Source organism: Miscanthus floridulus, chromosome 6 (assembly GCF_019320115.1).
Source record: "Miscanthus floridulus cultivar M001 chromosome 6, ASM1932011v1, whole genome shotgun sequence".
NCBI lineage: Eukaryota > Viridiplantae > Streptophyta > Magnoliopsida > Poales > Poaceae > Miscanthus > Miscanthus floridulus.
This window is the reverse complement of record NC_089585.1, coordinates 95,688,963-95,706,855: the sequence shown is the minus strand read 5'-3', so window position 1 is coordinate 95,706,855 and position 17,893 is coordinate 95,688,963.

Genomic DNA, 17,893 nt, shown 5'->3' with positions numbered 1-17,893 from the left:
CCGACACCGTTCCTCCTCGGCTAGGCCTTTCGGTCGGTGATTGGATCGTCCTTCTGGCCTATTGTTCCAATACTTGGGCTGGCCCATGAGTTGCGCGTTGTCTGCTTGGGCCGAGCCTTTGTTGGGAAGTCGGTCCGCGAGGGACCTCGGGTTTATAAACCCGACAGGAGCCCCCGAGCCCCCGGGCGATTCGAGTAGAATCGTCTAGGGGATTTTTTTGTCTTGACGGCGGGTGTGCGCGAGCGCACCCGGGGGTGTAGCCCTCGAGCCCCCGGGTGATTCGGGTAGAATCATCCAGGAGGTTTTTTGTGTTGCCAGCGGGGGAGGTTTTTGTTTTGTCAGCTGGTGCACGCGAGCGCACCAGCGGGTGTAGCCCCCGAGCCCCCAGGCGATTCGGGCAAAATCATCTGGGGGTGTTTGTTAGCGGGCATGCGTGCGTGTTTTTTAGTCGAGATGGAATTGTCAACCAAGGCGTTGTTGCGCAGCTGAGGCGTTTTTAGTTTTGGGATAGGGCGAGGTAGAGCTCGTGGATCCTGGCGTCGGTGCGCGCCGTGGGATCAAGCGAGGCAATTAGTTTAGGGATCGGACGAGACGGAACTCGCGGTTCCTGGCGTCGGTGCGCGCTGTGGGATCGGTCAAGTCAGAGTCGTGGATCCTAGCCTTGGTGCAGCCCGCACAGCCGAGGTAGTTAGTTAGTTAGTTTAGGGATCGATCGAGACGGAGCTCGCTGATCCTGGCATCGGTGCGTGCCATAGGATCAGGTGAGTCGGAGTCATGGATCCTGATGGACCGAGTTCAGGGTCGCAGACCTAGGCATTTTTTGGTGTGTAGTCGAAGCATAGCCAAATGGGGCAAGTTCGGGGTCACAGACCTAGGTAGTTTTTGGAGTGCAGTCGAAGCATAGCCAGATGCGGCGAGTTCGGGGTCGTAGACCTAGGCATTTGGTGTGCAGTCGAAGCGTAGCCGGATGGGGCGAGTTCGGGGTCGCAGACCTAGGCGTTTGGTGTCTTGAGCCCCCGAGCCCCATTGGGCCTTAGTAGGGGTCGGTTTGAGTTTGTGTGCGTTACCCCATCCTTGGTTTCTCACAACTGGAGGAGCGGAGTTTTGTCGCTTGTCCCGATCGCTCGGGCTCGAGTGATGTGCTCGGTGAGTTCGATAACGGGTATGATCGAGTGGAATCCGGGTTCATCGTTCATGACGGGGTCGGCATAGTCCTCTTGTGACATTCCACTGCACCTTTACCTACAACCCGGCAGATGTCTAGGTCGTTCTAGAGACCGATCTGGGTGGCCTAATGGCCTCCCCTCGATGAAGATTCTATGGGCTTGGCAGAGGCTTAGGATCAAACGAGAAGGTTGAGATGACCCTGTCTGCCAGTGAAAGTGCATCTAGCCCTTTAGTGGATTTTGGATGATTGAATGACAACGTGATTAAAGGTTTAACTCGTTTGCTAAGTGTGGACAGGTAATATGTTATCTCATAGGTACTTAATAAAAGTCAAAATGATGTGATGTTGTATAAACAATCTAGTTCAAGCACAAGACAATAATGTAAATAGAATTCATGCAAAGGCTTATTTATTGTGGGATTTCCATGTACTGTGTGAAAGCTAGCTCGTAAGAATTAATTAATGAGACATGAGGGATTGCATATGGAATAGTCTCATATTTAAAGCTTGCTAAATTAAAATAAAAAAGATAACAATACAAATGAATGGATGATTCAACACAATATGTGACTTGATAACTTGAGATGGTGAAGATAGCAAGGAAAGGCTTCGAGGTACTAAGCAAGGGTGAAGGGCAAGCGACGGCTTGGCGGCTGAAGAACCTAGCTAGGGTGAAGAAGGAAGTACTTGCATTTAGTTGAGGTACTAATCAAGCTATGATAGTCATGTTAATATGAAGGATCAAACCACTATTGGAGTGTTTGATGGAAGTGACTTGATACATTTGGGATTATTCAAATTTGATGAATAGAATCCAGTCACGTGCTCAAGATGGCTATGCTCAAGTGAAAAGATCAATATCAACATGTTGACACCCTCACTTGATGAAGATTGAAATACACGGCTTTAGTTGAAAGAGATTAACTCAAAAGGTTTAAATTCGTTATACTTTTAAATTTGAGTTAATAAGAATACCGTACTATTAAGAGGGATGCATCATGTTGGTAGATGATATTTCATAAGTGCTCAAGCCAACCCATGTGAGTTTTGAGTGTTTGAGAGATAAAATAAACTAACCTGTGTTTTGCTGATCTAGCAATACCGGACGTGTCCGGTATGTGCCCAGCCATGATAAATTTCTTATTGTTCTCGGGTTGATTTGTTGGGAGTTTCGACGTAAGTCAGAAGTTCCGACAGTCGGGAGTTCTGACAATAGTCGGGAGTTCCAACGCCTCACGCTTAACTGACTTAGATGGTTTACTGCCCTGGTCATACCGAACGTGTCCGGTATTCATACCGGACGTGTCTGGTATGGACAACCAGAGGGCAACAGCTAGTTTTCGAAAGCCTTGAGGGTTAGGAGTTCCGACGTGAGTCGGGAGTTCCAATGGTCGAAAGTTTCGACATGCGTCGGGAGTTCCGACACCTCATAAACTTCAACTCAGTTACTTAGTTTTCAAATATGCTGAGGGTCGGGAGTTCCGACGTGAGTCGGGAGTTTCGATGGTCGGAAGTTCCGGTATTCATTAGGAGTTCCGATGCCTCACATTGTCACTGTAACTTAGTTACCGTTGGGGCAGTGTAAGTCATACCGGACGTGTCCAGTATGCATATGGCAAAGACTATAAAACAACTAGTTTTTCATGGGGGGCTATAAATACCCCCAAGCCTCCATCTTTGGAGGCTGCTGATTCTGCTGATACACACACACATTTTTTAGCCTTGCCAACTCTCCCAACCCTCTCTTAGTGCATGTTTGATCAAATTTGCCAAATCAAATTGTGGGTTGAGTGAGATTCAAAAAGAGAGCAATCCAACCACTTGAGCACTTGTGCATATTGTCAATCTCATGATTCGCATTTGTTACTCTTGAACTCTTCGGTCCTAGATGGTTAGGCATCGTCGGAGAGCACCCAAGAGATTGTGGTGTGCCTCGGAAAGTTTGTAACGGTCGATTCCGCCGCCTCGGAATCAACTAGTGGAAGGAGGAAAATGAGTTGGAAAAGACTTTGGCTAGAGTGACATTTATGGTACCCTCTAGGACTGACCTTCGCTGGGTCACCCGTAGCCCCCTCAACGGAGAGTAGGACTCGAACGAGTCCGAACTTCGGTAAAACAAATATCGTGTCTTAATTCACATTTCATTTGATATTTGTGTTGCTCCAGCTCTTGTGCAGGTCCTCTATGCATATTGTCATCTCTAGTAGGTACCTGCAGTTTGGATTGAACATAGAAATCGAAAGGAGCAAGTTTGTGGCTGCTCTGTAGAAATCGTGTATACCGGACACGTCCGGTATTTCCTACCTGTGCTGAAAAATATTTATTCTCTATTCTAACTTTGTGTTGCAGGGTTGTAGCTTCTAGATATATTCTTTATACTTTGTTTACTCTGTGGCTAACTTGTGAGGGGTGGTATTACTCTTAATTTGGAGTTTCCATTTTGGAAACTCCCTTCTCTAATTGTTTCCGCATTTAAAGGTGTTAATTTTTAGAAATGCCTATTCACCCCCCTCTAGGCGGCATCCTAGGTCCTTTCAATTGGTATTAGGAGCAAGGTTCTCACCTAAAGCTTCACCACCATGAGAAAAGGATGTCGACGCCTATCGAGTTGGAGCCGGTGCTTCTCCAAAATGATGGTTCAAACTTTCTACCTTGGTCAATATATGTACTCAATTCTTTTAGGGATATTAGTCCTCTTGTTGAGCATATTGTGGATGCAAGCATACCTCTTCCTATAGTTGATTGGAGCAACTACAAAAATTTGTCAAAAGAGGAAGAGATATGTGTGCAACTCAATGCTCAAGCTATTAATGTCATGTTGAGTACATTGAGCGCAAAGGTTCAAGACAAGGCAATCTTCAATGGACAACCACCTCCGAAGAGTGCTCATCTCATTTGGACTGGACTTTTTGATTTATATGGAAAATCCAAATATGATGATGCACTTGAGATTGAGTCAATGGAAAGTATGTCCATTGTGTCTTCATGTAGCGAAGAAGCCTCACAAAGACCTCAAGAGCGCCGAGTCGAAGCAAGAAGTGCAAGCAACGCATGACCTACTGTCTACCTGCACATATCAGACGTGTCCGGTATGGCCGAGGTAGCAGAGCAGCACGTAGCTATTTGCAATGATGTTCAAGCTCGGTGGTGACCAAGTGATGAGTCAACCTTAGTATCTCATGATACTCATCACTTGTGTCTCATGGCCAAGAAAAGCAAGAAGAAGAGTAACAAGAAAGATCTAGAAATGTAGAAAGCACAAGTAGATGATCAAGATGAGAGTGATGTTGAAGTTGAAGACAAGTTCATCATCATGAAGATAGTTGAAAAGAATGATGAGCTTGAAGAAGAGATTGAGAAGCAAGAGCAATCACTTCAAAAGCAAGAATTGTTTCTCATCTCCAAGATGGAAGAACTAAAGGCTCTAAGTGAAAGGTATAAAAAATTGTCAATTGAGCATGCTTTAGTTACTAACTCCTCTTCTAGTGTTTCACAACTAGAGAAGGAAAACTTGGAGCTCAAGGCAAGGCTAGATGAACTATCAAGCAAGTATAATGTGCTACAAGCAAACTATGTTCATCTAAAGTGCTCTCATGATGAAGTAGTAGAATCAAGCATTATGCTTGAGGTGGCTCATGAGGTTGTGATCACATTGGTAAAATTTTCTCAACCCCTCACACATTCACTCACTAGTACACCATCTCAATTAAATATTTCTTGTACTAATAAATGTGCTCCTCAAGCAAGCCAATCTTCGATTGAGCTAAATCTCATAGAAAACATAGAGCTCAAAGAAGAGGTGAAAAGATTAAAGAAAAATGTGATTTGGTTAAAGGGTAAGGAGAAAGCACAACCTTCTCAAGATAATCATGATAACATGGTGAAGAAGCTTGAGAAGGGTTCAAACCTTGCTTCCTTCAAAACCTAACAAAAGAATCACATTTCAAGTAAGTCCAACACAACCAAGAGCAAGAAACATGGAAAAAGGTTATGCTATGGTTGTGGATTATATGGACATGAGTGGTGATGAGGACATCACTTTTTCAGAGGTACCTGCTGATCCTCCAACCATCATGCAAGGTCTAATGACCCGGGCTCGAAAGCGACAACTCAATTTAGAGGTGAGCTCGTTCTTAAGCGATACTTTTCATACTTTTGAGAATAGACTAGTACCTAATGATGTTATCTTGCTTAGGAACATTGGAGAGGGTCATGAAGGACTTAGAGGAAGTGGTGGAGGTGATGATGACCAGCAAGGACGTCCAACACAAGCCGAAGGCCCAGTCCAACAAGAATTCGAGTCTGCCTCGGCCTCCAGGACCAGTCTATCTTAAATTGGTCACCCAGGACGCATCTAGACTCCGTTTTCGATGATCCACATATGGATGGAAATCTAATTTGATAAGGAAGCCAATCCAAGTGGTCTCACATCAAAAGCAGTTCGGAATCAACAGGAATCGTCGAAACAAGTCAGCGTTCAGAATCTGTCAGGGTGCTGCGACACCGTCTTTTGGTCCGTTGGACCATGTATCGTGTTTGGGCCCATTAGGGGTGCATCCAGGGGTCTTGCATGACCCTAGAGTCTTCATAAATAGTCGCCACTCCTCTATTAGGGTTCAGGTTTTGCTTAGATTATTCTGTCAAGAACAGTTTCGCTGTTCATCGGTTTGTGAGACCCCAACTTCGTGAGATAATCTTTCATCTGCAATTTGGTTGTATTCTTTCTTGTTCTTGCTTGTGTTCTTCATTGTGTAGGCAAGGATTAGCCTTCTTGGCGAGGTCAACCTAGTTCGTGACTTGGTTGATAACCAGAGGAGCTGTGGTGCTAAGATTGCAGGGTTCGATCTTTCGATCTGAAGCTAGATCGGTGTGTCATTCTCCGCCACAATGATAGTTACCATCACCTGACGGAAGATCAGGATCCCTGTCTCCATTAAGTGGGCCATGTGTCCACATAAGAATTGGGCCAACAAGTGTGAAGTGGCCGAACAAAAGGCCTCAAACAAGTTGGCCAACCAAAAGAAAAGTAATAAACAAAGCGCTTGTCTCATGAGCAAGAAATTGGGGCATCCTACCAAGAAATGCCCAATGTACAAAGAGGCAAGAAAAGAAGCCCAAGTTGGAACAAGAAGATGCTATGGATGCAATGAGATGGGCCACAAGGTTGATAGATGTCCATACAAGCAAAACAAGCATAGAGCATACAAAGGTCGCATATGCTATGCTTGTAGAAGAAAGGGGCATTTAAGCTATGAATGCCCAAATGGTAACACACCTAAGCCGAACACATTCATTTGTAATGATATGCTTAGAAAGACCACAAATGGAGTTAGCACTAGCCAGGTGATGTGTTCACCACAAACTATTGCTAAAGCCATTTGGGTGCCTAAGCACTTGTTGACTAACCCAAAAGGACCCAACAAGAGTTGGGTACCAAAGTGTGCTTAGGTTAATGATGTAGGTACTTGGTGATGAGATGAAGGCGTCGGAGTGGTTGAGCAAGCTAATTGAAAATATTCACTCAATCTATCAACCAATTCTTATCATAATCTTCTATATGGTTGACCCAAAGATAAGTTAATGAATATATCATCTACTTCATCCTCACCATTGACAACAAGTACCTAAACCCTATAGGATATCCACTTTGTTTATTTTGTGCTCAATGACTCACAAATAGGCATATTTGTGAAAAATCGAAAGTGGCTAATTAGTTTTACTTCATAATTATCATGTTTGCCATATGATGCTTTTAATAGCTCTCTAGTAGAGCAATTCATTTGTTGAGATGCAGGGCATAAATAAATACTATAGCTAAAACGAAGAATCACAAGCAGCGGGTTATTTGTTTCTGTCCTGCACCTATCGAACGTGTCCGGTATGGCTAGGGATAGAAAGAAAGTGTTTCTGTTCTACATATTCTGGACGTGTCCGGTATACCTACCGGACGTGTCTGGTATTGCAGGAACCAGAACACTAATAGGATTATAACTGAATCTTTGATCCATATATTTTCATATATCCTCAATTTACTCAGAAGCTTGTGGTTTACCAAATCTAAGTGGATTGTGAGCATCTCTTGAACTCAAATTTAAATATGGCAAATTATTTGGTTATGGTTCAAAATAGAAAATTGTCTCCTAAATTCTTAATAGAATAAAGTGGTAGTTGAAAGTCATTTAAATTACTTAAAGCACTTATTTAGGGGGAGCTCAGTTTCTATTTTGCACCTATTGGACTAACAAATTTATCTAGCATTCTTTGTAGTCCTTTGGATGAAAAAATGATTTAGTATCTAGCATGATTATTTGGCAACTAAGGTCAACATAAAGACTATCATGCTATGTATCTTCTTAGTGGTATTCTTGTGGGCTCAAGACAAAGGTATGTATTTACATACATGCATTGTAAGTGCATCTAAGGCCCTTTATATGTTAGAATGTGCATTTGTGTGACATAGGAGAGATGTTTTTCAAAACCCATAACTAGCATGTGTAGGTGGTGTGAATTTGAAAAATTATTTGAATCTTGGTCTTTATGACCTAGCCTTGTCATGTGATAATTATAGCTCTCCTTGATTGTTTGATTGGCTAATTATTCATGACATGGCTTTCTTAAGTCCATAATCTACTATGTCTCTCAATATCTCTCTCTCGAGTAATCAAAATCTATATATGGCTAATATTTGGAAAAGAGAAGTGATACTCATAACATTTGGATAAGAAAAGTAATTTCACCATATTTGGATCAAGGACATACATGTTTTTGGATCAAGAAATGATAGAGAAGGGGATTGAAATTAAGTGAATGAAGTTTGGAACAAGAACAGCCAGACCGCAAATACCGAACGTGTCCGATATTCAGGTATGAGCGGGGTTATAAAACGGCCGGTACCCCTTCGGCCAAGTTAGTTTCTCCTCCTTCCAGCCAACCCAGCTTCCTCTCCTCGACCTCCATTGGCGATTTTGAGTTTCCACCATGAAAAGGGAGAGAGGGAGATTGCATTGGAGAAGGCTTGTGTCAAGGTTGAAGGCCCAGGGATTTGGATTCCACACCGCTTTCTCATCTCTTCGCTCAAGGTACTCTAATCCCGGATGTCATCCGATCTACGTGGTTAAAGCATGGTTTTGAAATTCCTTCGGTCAATATGCTGCATTGGTGATATAGAAGCGTTGCCCAAAGTTTGGAATTGATCCATGATGGATTGAATCTAGGGAACCTGGTTAGGGTTGCTAAGCACGCATACCGAACATGTCCGGTATGCCTACTGGCGCGTCCGGTATGAGCCAGCAGAGCAGTTCACTGCTTCCCTTTGATTGAATCCAATTCAATAGTTGTATATTAGGCTTAGTTTCTTTTTGTATCTATGTTTTACAAACCTAGTGATAGTGGTATGTCGAGGTGATTGTAAAACCATGGATAAAAGAATCTATGTCTAATTGCAATTCAAGATTAAGCTGTGGGCATGTATCTAAAATTTCTTGCAAATCTTTGGATACAGGACAACAACCATGAGTGGATGATAGGAGCCTAGGTCCAAGCATAGACATGATCCAGCACTAGAGAAATACAAGAAGGCAAGATAGGAAATGCATCCTAGATTTGAGCCGACCAGCAGGAGGTCTACCAGAGCTGCCTCTAGTGCAGCACCTCAGTATGCAGAGGGGTCAGGGAGCTCTTCTTCTAACACTGATACTGATGAGTTCAAAGTGGAGCCTAGAGAAGATAGAAAGAGGAAGAGCACTAACAGGGGCTTAGAAGGTGACAACTCAAATAAGGAGCAAGAGATTGAGGAGGAGGAGCCAGTACCTCCATTTTAGCACTAGCCTGGTCAGGGTACGCATTATGGTCTTCTTGAGACACATCTACCTAATGTGCCCTCTTATGTTTCTAGAGTTGACTACAGGGGAAAGGGCATGACCAGGAAAGGCAGAGATGAGAGAAGAGTAGATCCGAGAGGCTTACCTAAGGTTCAGTATGATCATCGCTTCCAAACAACCTTTCACATGGACTTCTACTCCAGTGTGATTCTCACCAGGAACCCTGTGGTAGCCAAATCTTAGTGGATAGACTGGCAGTACGCCAGAGAGCTACAGAAGGCCTCAATTGATCATGCTATTGCCATTTGCCAGCGCACATGAGTTTATGAGATCATGGAGTTCCAGCATGACTAGAACACAGAGGTGGTAGCTTAGTTTTATGCTACTCTGTTCATTGAGGAGGATGAGGGGCGGATGCACTAGATGCTTGAGGGCCAGTGGTACAATGTTGATTATGATGTATTCGCCGCCCAGCTTTGCTTCTCAGAGAATGATCTCTAGAGGGATAAGATTCACATAGAATGGGTACTTCCTCTAGAGCAGCTGGCCTACATGTACCCACCAGGAGGTGAGAGAGGAGCAGTGGGCAAGGTTCTAGGTCTTCACCCTACTTACAGAAACCTAGACAGGATGTTCAGGAAGACCATTGATTGCAAGGGTGGAGATAAGGGAAACATCATAGATTACTGTAGGAACCTGCTCCACAGGATGACACCTAATGCTCGGCCCTTCAGTGTTTTTGACTTTATCTGGTGTGAGATCCAGAGTGTAGGTGAGAGGCCCCTCAAGGGCTATGGATTCGCTCCTTATATCATGTATATGATTGAGCAGGTCATAGGGCACACATTTGAGTATGACAAGATTCACATGGCCTTGAAGATTGTTGCAGACTTGCCTAAGATAGGGATACCTCCAGTAGGTCTAGGGGAAGCAACAGCTGCAGCTATGGCAGATGCACCTGCCGGTGGTGCACCAGTAGGAGGAGCTTCCCTTCCACCATGTGGTTCTCACTCACATTCTTCCTCAGGCCATGGCAGTCCTCCCTTGCCTATCCGTAAGTTCTTCAGTTCCATCTTTGGGATGTGCCGGGACATTCAGGTTAGGCAGCGGGGCATTGAGTCTAGGTAGAGGAAGGAGAGGGAGGCTAGGAGGAAGGACACTAGGACTCTAAAGCAGTTAGCTACCAGACTTGAGCTTGATCCTCCTAGGTCTCCTCTGTCAGATGGAGCAATCTTAGCAGCTAGTGAGCTAGAGACTGAGGAGCAGTAGCAGGCCAGATATGACAGACAGTTTGCTGAGTTCTTTCAGCGATAGCAGTCTCTATAGGAGCAGCCTTAGGAGCAGGCACAACAGTAGCCATGCCCTAGTGCGGGAGAGGAGATGGGTTCTGCTTTCTGGCAGGACATCTTCGGTAGTGACCCTAGGTACTCTATCGGTGACTACAGCTATGGTGGCTAGGATCTCTATGGGGGTATTGGTGCTCCAAGATAGAGTTCTTCTCGCCCACCCGGTGCTTCACGCTCAGACGACGAGGGCAATGGTGATGGCGATGAGTGATGTCAGAGATTAGATATAGCTTGCAACCCCTTTTGTTCTTCATATGTCATTATTGGACCTTTGTGGTGATAGGTGACAAAGGGGGAGAGAGACTAATTAAAGCTTTAGGACATTTGTTTTTGCTTATCTTTGTACCTAAAGATATGTACTGCAGGCTATAGTTTCTTGAGCTTCATTTTAGTTTTTGAGCTTCATTAATGTATCTGGAGTTTGAGATAGATTGTATCATGTGAGAGATGAGACTTACTTATGCTTTATCTATGTATCTCTTGGACATGATCTTTATTTATATTATATTAGTGGCTTGTGGACTTAAGAAAATGTGTAATGAGTGCTATGTGTGACATACATGTGTTATATTTATTTTCATAAGGACTATGCATGCTAGAATGAAAATATTTGATGTGATGCCTTTATATTTATTCTTGTGTGATATATCTTGTCATATGCATCACGGTTTTACTTTGTCACACACAGATGCACCCCACGGATGCAATGATTTAGGGGGAGTCTCCTATATGTTTTAATATGTGCAATTGACATTTAAGGTCATTTTGTGAATTCTAATCATAAGCACATATTAAGGGGGAGCCTCTCCTAATCATTGAACCCAAAAGCTTAAATGTTTATATTCTTTTGTAAGCTTTAATCAAGTTGTCATCAATCACCAAAAATGGGAAGATTGAAAGTGCATCTAGCCCTTTAGTGGGTTTTGGATGATTGAATGACAACGTGATTAAAGGTCTAACCCATTTGCTAAGTGTGGATAGGTAATAGGTTATCTCACAGGTACTTAATGAAAGCCAAAATAATGTGATGTTGTATAAACAATCTAGTTCAAGCACAAGACAACAATGCAAATGAAATTCATGCAAAGGCTTATTTATTGTGGGATTTCCATATACTGTGTGAAAGCTAGCTTATAAGAATTAATCAATGAGACAAGAGGGATTGCATATGGAATGATCTCATATTTGAAGCTTGCTAAATTAAAATGAAAAAGATAACAATACAAATGAATGGATGATTCAACACAATATGTGACTTGATAGCTTGAGATGGTGAAGATAGCAAGGAAAGGCTTTGAGGTACTAAGCAAGGGTGAAGGGCAAGCGATGGCTTGGCGGCTAAAGAACCTAGCTAGGGTGAAGAAGGAAGTACTTGCATTTAGTTAAGGTACTAATCAAGCTATGATGGTCATGTTAATGTGAAGGATCAAATCACTATTGGAGTGTTTGATGGAAATGACTTGATACATTTGGGATTATTCAAATTTGATGAATGGAATCAAGTCACGTGCTCAAGATGGTTATGCTTAAGTGAAAAGATCAATATCAACATGTTGGCACCCTCACTTGATGAAGATTGGAATACACGGCTTCGGTTGAAAGAGATTAACTCAAAAGGTTTAAATTCGTTATACTTTTAAATTTGAGTTAATACGAATACTGTACTATTAAGAGGGATGCATCATGTTGGTAGATAATGTTTCATAAGTGCTCAAGCCAACCCATGTGAGTTTTGAGTGTTTGAGAGACAAAATAAATTAACCTATGTTTTGCTGATCTGGCAATACCGGACGTGTCCGATATGTGCCTAGCCATGATAAATTTCTTGTTCTCGGATTGGTTCGTCGAGAGTTCTGACAATAGTCGAGAGTTCCGATGCCTCATGCTGAACTGACCTAGATGGTTCACTGCCCTAGTCATACCGGACGTGTCCGGTATGGACGACCAGAGGCCAACGGCTAGTTTTCGAAAGCCTTGAGGGTCGGGAGTTCCGACGTGAGTCGAGAGTTCCGACGGTCGGAAGTTCCGGCATGCGTTGGGAGTTCCGACACCTCACAAACATCAACTCAGTTACTTAGTTTGAAATATGCTGAGGGTCAGGAGTTCCGACGTGAGTCAGGAGTTCCGATGGTCAAAAGTTCTAGTATTCATCGGGAGTTCCAACACCTCACATTGTCACTGTAACTAAGTTACCGTTGGGGCAGTGTAAGTCATATTGGACGTGTCCGGTATGGCGTCGGCTATAAAACGACTAGTTTTTCAAGGGGGCTATAAATGCCCCTAAGCCTCCACCTTTGGAGGCTGCTGATTCTGCTGATACACACACGTTTTTGAGCCTTACCAACTCTCCCAACCCTCTCTTAGTGCGTGTTTGATCAAATTTGCTAAATCAAATTGTGGGTTGAGTGAAATTCAAAAAGAGAGCAATCCAACCACTTGAGCACTTGTGCATCTTGTAATTCACATTTGTTACTCTTGGACTCTTCAGTCCTAGACGGTTAGGCGTCACCGTTGAGCACCTAAGAGATTGTGGTGTGCCTCAGAAAGTTTGTAATGGTCGATTTCGCCGCCTCAGAATCAACTAGTGGAAGGAGGAAAAGGAGTTGGAAAAGACTTTGGCTAGAGTGACCTTCATGGTACCCTCTAGGGCTGATCTTTGCTGGGTCGCCCATAGCCCCCTCAATGGAGAGTAGGACTCGAACGAGTCCGAACTTCGGTAAAACAAATATCGTGTCTTAATTCGCATTTCATTTGATATTTGTGTTGCTCTAGCTCTTGTGTAGGTCCTCTATGCATATTTTCATTTCTAGTAGGTACCTGCAGTTTGGATTGAAGATAAAAATCAAAAGGAGCAAGTTTGGGGCTGCTCTACAGAAATCGTGTATACCGAACATGTTTGGTATTTCCTACTTGTGCTGAAAAATATTTATTCTCTGTTCTAACTTTGTGTTGTAGGGTTGTAGCTTCTAGATATATTCTTTATACCTTGTTTACTCTATGGCTAACTTGTGAGGGGTGGTATTACTCTTAATTTAGAGTTTCCGAAACTCCCTTCTTTAATTGTTTCCGCATTTAAATGTGTTAATTTTCAGAAATGCCTATTCACCCCCCTCTAGGCGGCATCCTAGGTCCTTTCAGCCAGACTGGGTGAGGGCTGCATGGGGCTCATCTGTGTTTTTCTCCCCTGGCTCTGTTTGACGTGGGGTGGCCTCAAGCCCTTCATGGGCTGGCCATTGAACCCTAGTCGGTCGTTGCTCATATTGAATGAGGCAACTACCGCTTCATGATGCAACACGGAGCATTGTGATGCATTTCGCTGCGTGTGCGATGCTTAGTTCCCAAGCCCTCGGGCGGTTCAGGGCCTGAATTGTTCGGAGGGCACAGGCGTATGGAATGAGTGCACATATGGATGTATGAAATGATTTATAAAGAAATAGAGGGGGTCGGTAGTGTTACCTTGATGACTCAAGTGATGGGGTTTAGAGAGCTCTAGTCGGAAACATCTGATCGGGACCTGTGCCCGTCATTCGTGACAGAGTTAGCATGGCCTACATGGGGCGTCCCTTTGCTCCTGACCAGCCGAGTAGGCAACCAGTCCCCGGGCGTAGCCTCAAGATGAGAACAAGCACATTCACCATAAGGTGAAGTGTGCCCACTTAGTCCCCGAGCCTGCTGGAAGATGAAGAATGAATTTTGTAGCAGGGTCAAAGAAAAAGAAGTCTGAAAGCTTGCCACATTGTCCGACATGTGCGTATCAAGACCCTAGATGTGCTGCCCAAGATCAGCACCCTAATTTGAACAGCATGGAGTAGCTTGATAGTACACCGATGAGATGTAGCAAGATACGAGCACCGAGGAGTCCTCGGCGTAGCTGACGATGTCTGACCACCTAGGGAGTTCTCGGCGTAGCTGGCGATGACCGAGCACCGAGGAGCGAGGAGTCCCCAGTGTCGCTGGCAATGACCAAGCACCGAGGAGCGAGGAATCCCTGGTGTCGTTGGCGATGACCGAGCACCGAGGAGCAAGGAGTCCCCGGCATAGGCGGCGATGTCCGAGCACCGAGGAGTCCTCAGCGTAGGCGGTGAGGTCTGAGCACCGAGGAGTCCTCGGCATAGGCGGTGAGGTCCGAGCACCGAGGAGTCCTCAGCGTAGGCGACGAGGTCCAAGCACCGACGTAGCTAACGATGTCCGTGCGGTGAAGTGTGCCCACTTAGTCCTCGAGCACGAAGAATCCGAGCGTTGAGGAGTTACCGGCGTAGCTGGTGATGAAGCACGAGTGACGAATAGTCTGGTCAACTGGTCAGCGGCGAAGTGAGCATTGAGTAGAAGCGACCGGCGAACAGTCTGATTAACTAGTCAGTGATGGAGTCCATGAACCAAGCGGTCCAACCAGTTGATCGGTGGAGAAGCCCGAGCACCAGGTGATCCGATCACCTGGACGATGATCCTGCAATACAAACATGTAGAACGGGTAGTTCATGATGTACAAATAAATAAACTCCGGAGAAAAATCAGCAATGGTGATGTATGCAGTTCGGCGATTAGTTGGCGTGAAAATATATTTATATTTAATATAAACCGCCCGACCGGTTAGTGTGTAGCTGAGTCTCCAGCTCTAGCTAGCCCATAGTCCATAACGTCGAGCGCAGAGCCCGTGCACGTGCAGGAGGAATAGGTGTGACCAAGGAGCCACTGCCGACCACCCATAACGTAGAGCGCGGTGCTCGTAGCACGTGTAGGGAGGAGCCGGAGACAGGGCCATCTCTGGAGGCGTCCTAGCATCGACATGACTATCCAAGGGTTCGAAAAATCGTTTGGAGAGCAAATATGGAGAAAACAGTTCGGAGAAACATTATGGCAATATACGAAGATTGGAGAATATTTAGAATAATATTAAAGTGTGACTTAGCTTTGGACAGAGCGTCTGGTCGGCGGCGTATGGCGTTGTCTGGTCGGCGTTGACAGTGAGCACCCGACGGGTGGTGAGTTGTTGGTGAAGGCGACCTCGGAGGTGGTTCCGAGATCGGATCTGGTTTGCTAGAGACGTGAAGTCCCGTCGCAGGCTGCTGGAAAGTTGTCATTGCCGTGATGTCGAACGACATCAGGTTGCTGAAGGACGCCGCCGTAAGAAGTCAGGTTGCCACGAGCGGCGTCGATCTTGAGATCCCATCTGGCCCGCCATGGATCAACACGCACACCCCTACCTAGCACACCAATTGTCGATAGAATATGCTCGGCAGTCCATCGAGGGGTATCCCGTGATGGTAGATTTATCAGTGGGGGTGCGCGTAATCAGGAACCGGATGGTGACACAAGGCGCAGAGACAGCGATTTAGACAGGTTCGGGCTGTCTAATCGGCGTAATACCCTATGTCCTATGTCTTTTGTGTACTGTATTGATCTGTATGTAAATCCGATCTTATAGATCTTGTCCGCTAGGGGACCCCAACCTCTCCTTATATACTCTGGAGGAGGTAGGGTTACAAGTAAAGTAGCCTATTTGGTACTATACAATGTCTTGCGATGCACGCCGAGCAGCGCCATGCATGCCTTGACCTTGTGGGCCGAGCCACCCCTGGGGGCGCAGCCCATGTCTTGGGGGCCATACCCCCACACTTTCCTATTTAATGCAGATAAGACGTGCCTTGACCGATGAGACGTGCCCTGCCCGACAGAATGACTCCTGATCAAATGGGATGTGGCCTGGGTATGGCCCACCACTACCACACGCCAATCACTACCGCACGTTGGGCACAAGAACCAAAGAGTCACCGCACACAGGCGGTCCTCCGCTTCCCCAGGCGGGACATGGAAAACACAAAAATGGGATCTCCGCCAGGAGAGACCATTGGACTTCCTAAAAGTCGATCGAACGACTCAAGAAAACACACCGAGGGACAGGTACTTTCTAACCCTGGCACCACGTGACTACATCACCTACTGTCAGGCTCGGGGACTAGCTATGGGGGTATGACCCCCAAGACATGGGCTGCGCCCCAAGGGGTGGCTCGGCCCACAAGGTCAAGGCGTGCACGGCGCTGCTTGGCGTGCACCGCAAGACATTGTATAGTACCAAATAGGCTACTTTACTTGTAACCCTACCTCCTCTAGAGTATATAAGGAGAGGTAGGGGTCCCCTAGCGGATAGGATTTATCAAATCGGATTTACATACAGATCAATACAATACACAAAAGACACATGACGTAGGGTATTACGTCGATCAGACGGCCCGAACCTGTCTAAATCGCTGTCTCTACACCTTGTGTCACCATTCGGTTCCTGATTACGCACACCCCCACCGACAAATCTACCATCGTGGGATACCCCTTGGTGGACTGCCGAACATATTTTATCGACAGAAAGAGAGAGGGTTTTTCGCTCCGCCGTTTCGTCTTTCCCGATCGGCGTGCCCTCCCCTAACTGTTGTACCCTTTTCCTTAAGTAGGAGAAGGGAGAAGGTTTATGTCCTATTCTTTCACCTATTCCTGATCTGTCGCCTCCTTTCCTTTTCCTTCTTGCCGAGAGCATTCTTGAGAGCTGCGGCAGTTTCTAGGAAAGAAATGGGAGAGAGTGAGGGAGAAGAGAAAAACTCACAAATCCTTTTGTGATCCCGGAGCAAAATGTTGGACTGGAGGTTATCCACTATGAGGGAGTTGGTTGTTTACACCAAAATTTGGGAGAAAGAACGTGGGAACTCATAGGCTTTCAAGGTTGTGCCAGTCAAGAAAGATCGATGTCAGCCGATTCAAATGCAACTCTAGAATCGGATATATTAGGGTGACGTCAGCAGACAGTAATGATGAACTACGGTTGGCACCGAGAAATTACATGTCAGACTCTACAAAAAGGAACAAATTAGAGTCTAAGTTATCTTAAATTAGGAATGTTTTCATTTTATGCCAAAGGTTGTAACAAATTGTGCTCGAGTAGGACTCGTGTTTAGGCTCCAGGTATAAATACCAAACCCCGGCTATTGTAAGATATCAATCAATCAATCAAATACAAGTCAATTACTTTTTTCGGCTCAGGCCACCCCTTAGGAGTAGGAGTAGAGTAGATCTCGGCGAGTTCTTTGGCAAGTACGGCTGCATCGATACGGTGGACCTCCACTACTTGTTGTAAGTACCATCATGGTTTATACTTCTGTTCGTATGGCTACATCGATCTGGTCAACCCCCATTGCGGCTCTGGTATAAGCTAGTTATCGACTCTTGCCTAATTCAAGTATGGCCTGTGTGATTCTGCCTCACACCCCACTGCTTGAATTGGATCAAGGTCAAGTTATCGGCTCTATCTTAGAGTGGCAGTCTTTGGTAGATTCATTAAGTTACCGATATTGCTTATTGCTTTCATTGTTTATCTAATTACAGCAATATCACTCTGCCTGATTGAGATTGATCTGGATCAGCCTTATATCTTGTTTAACTCATCGTTTACTAATCTAGAACTGATCTAATCTGCCTCTCACCCCACTGTTGGCACCATGGAGTAGCGATTGTTGGTTGATAGACCCGTTCTTGAGAAGACATGACCTTAACTGTGTGCTATGCCTGAATCA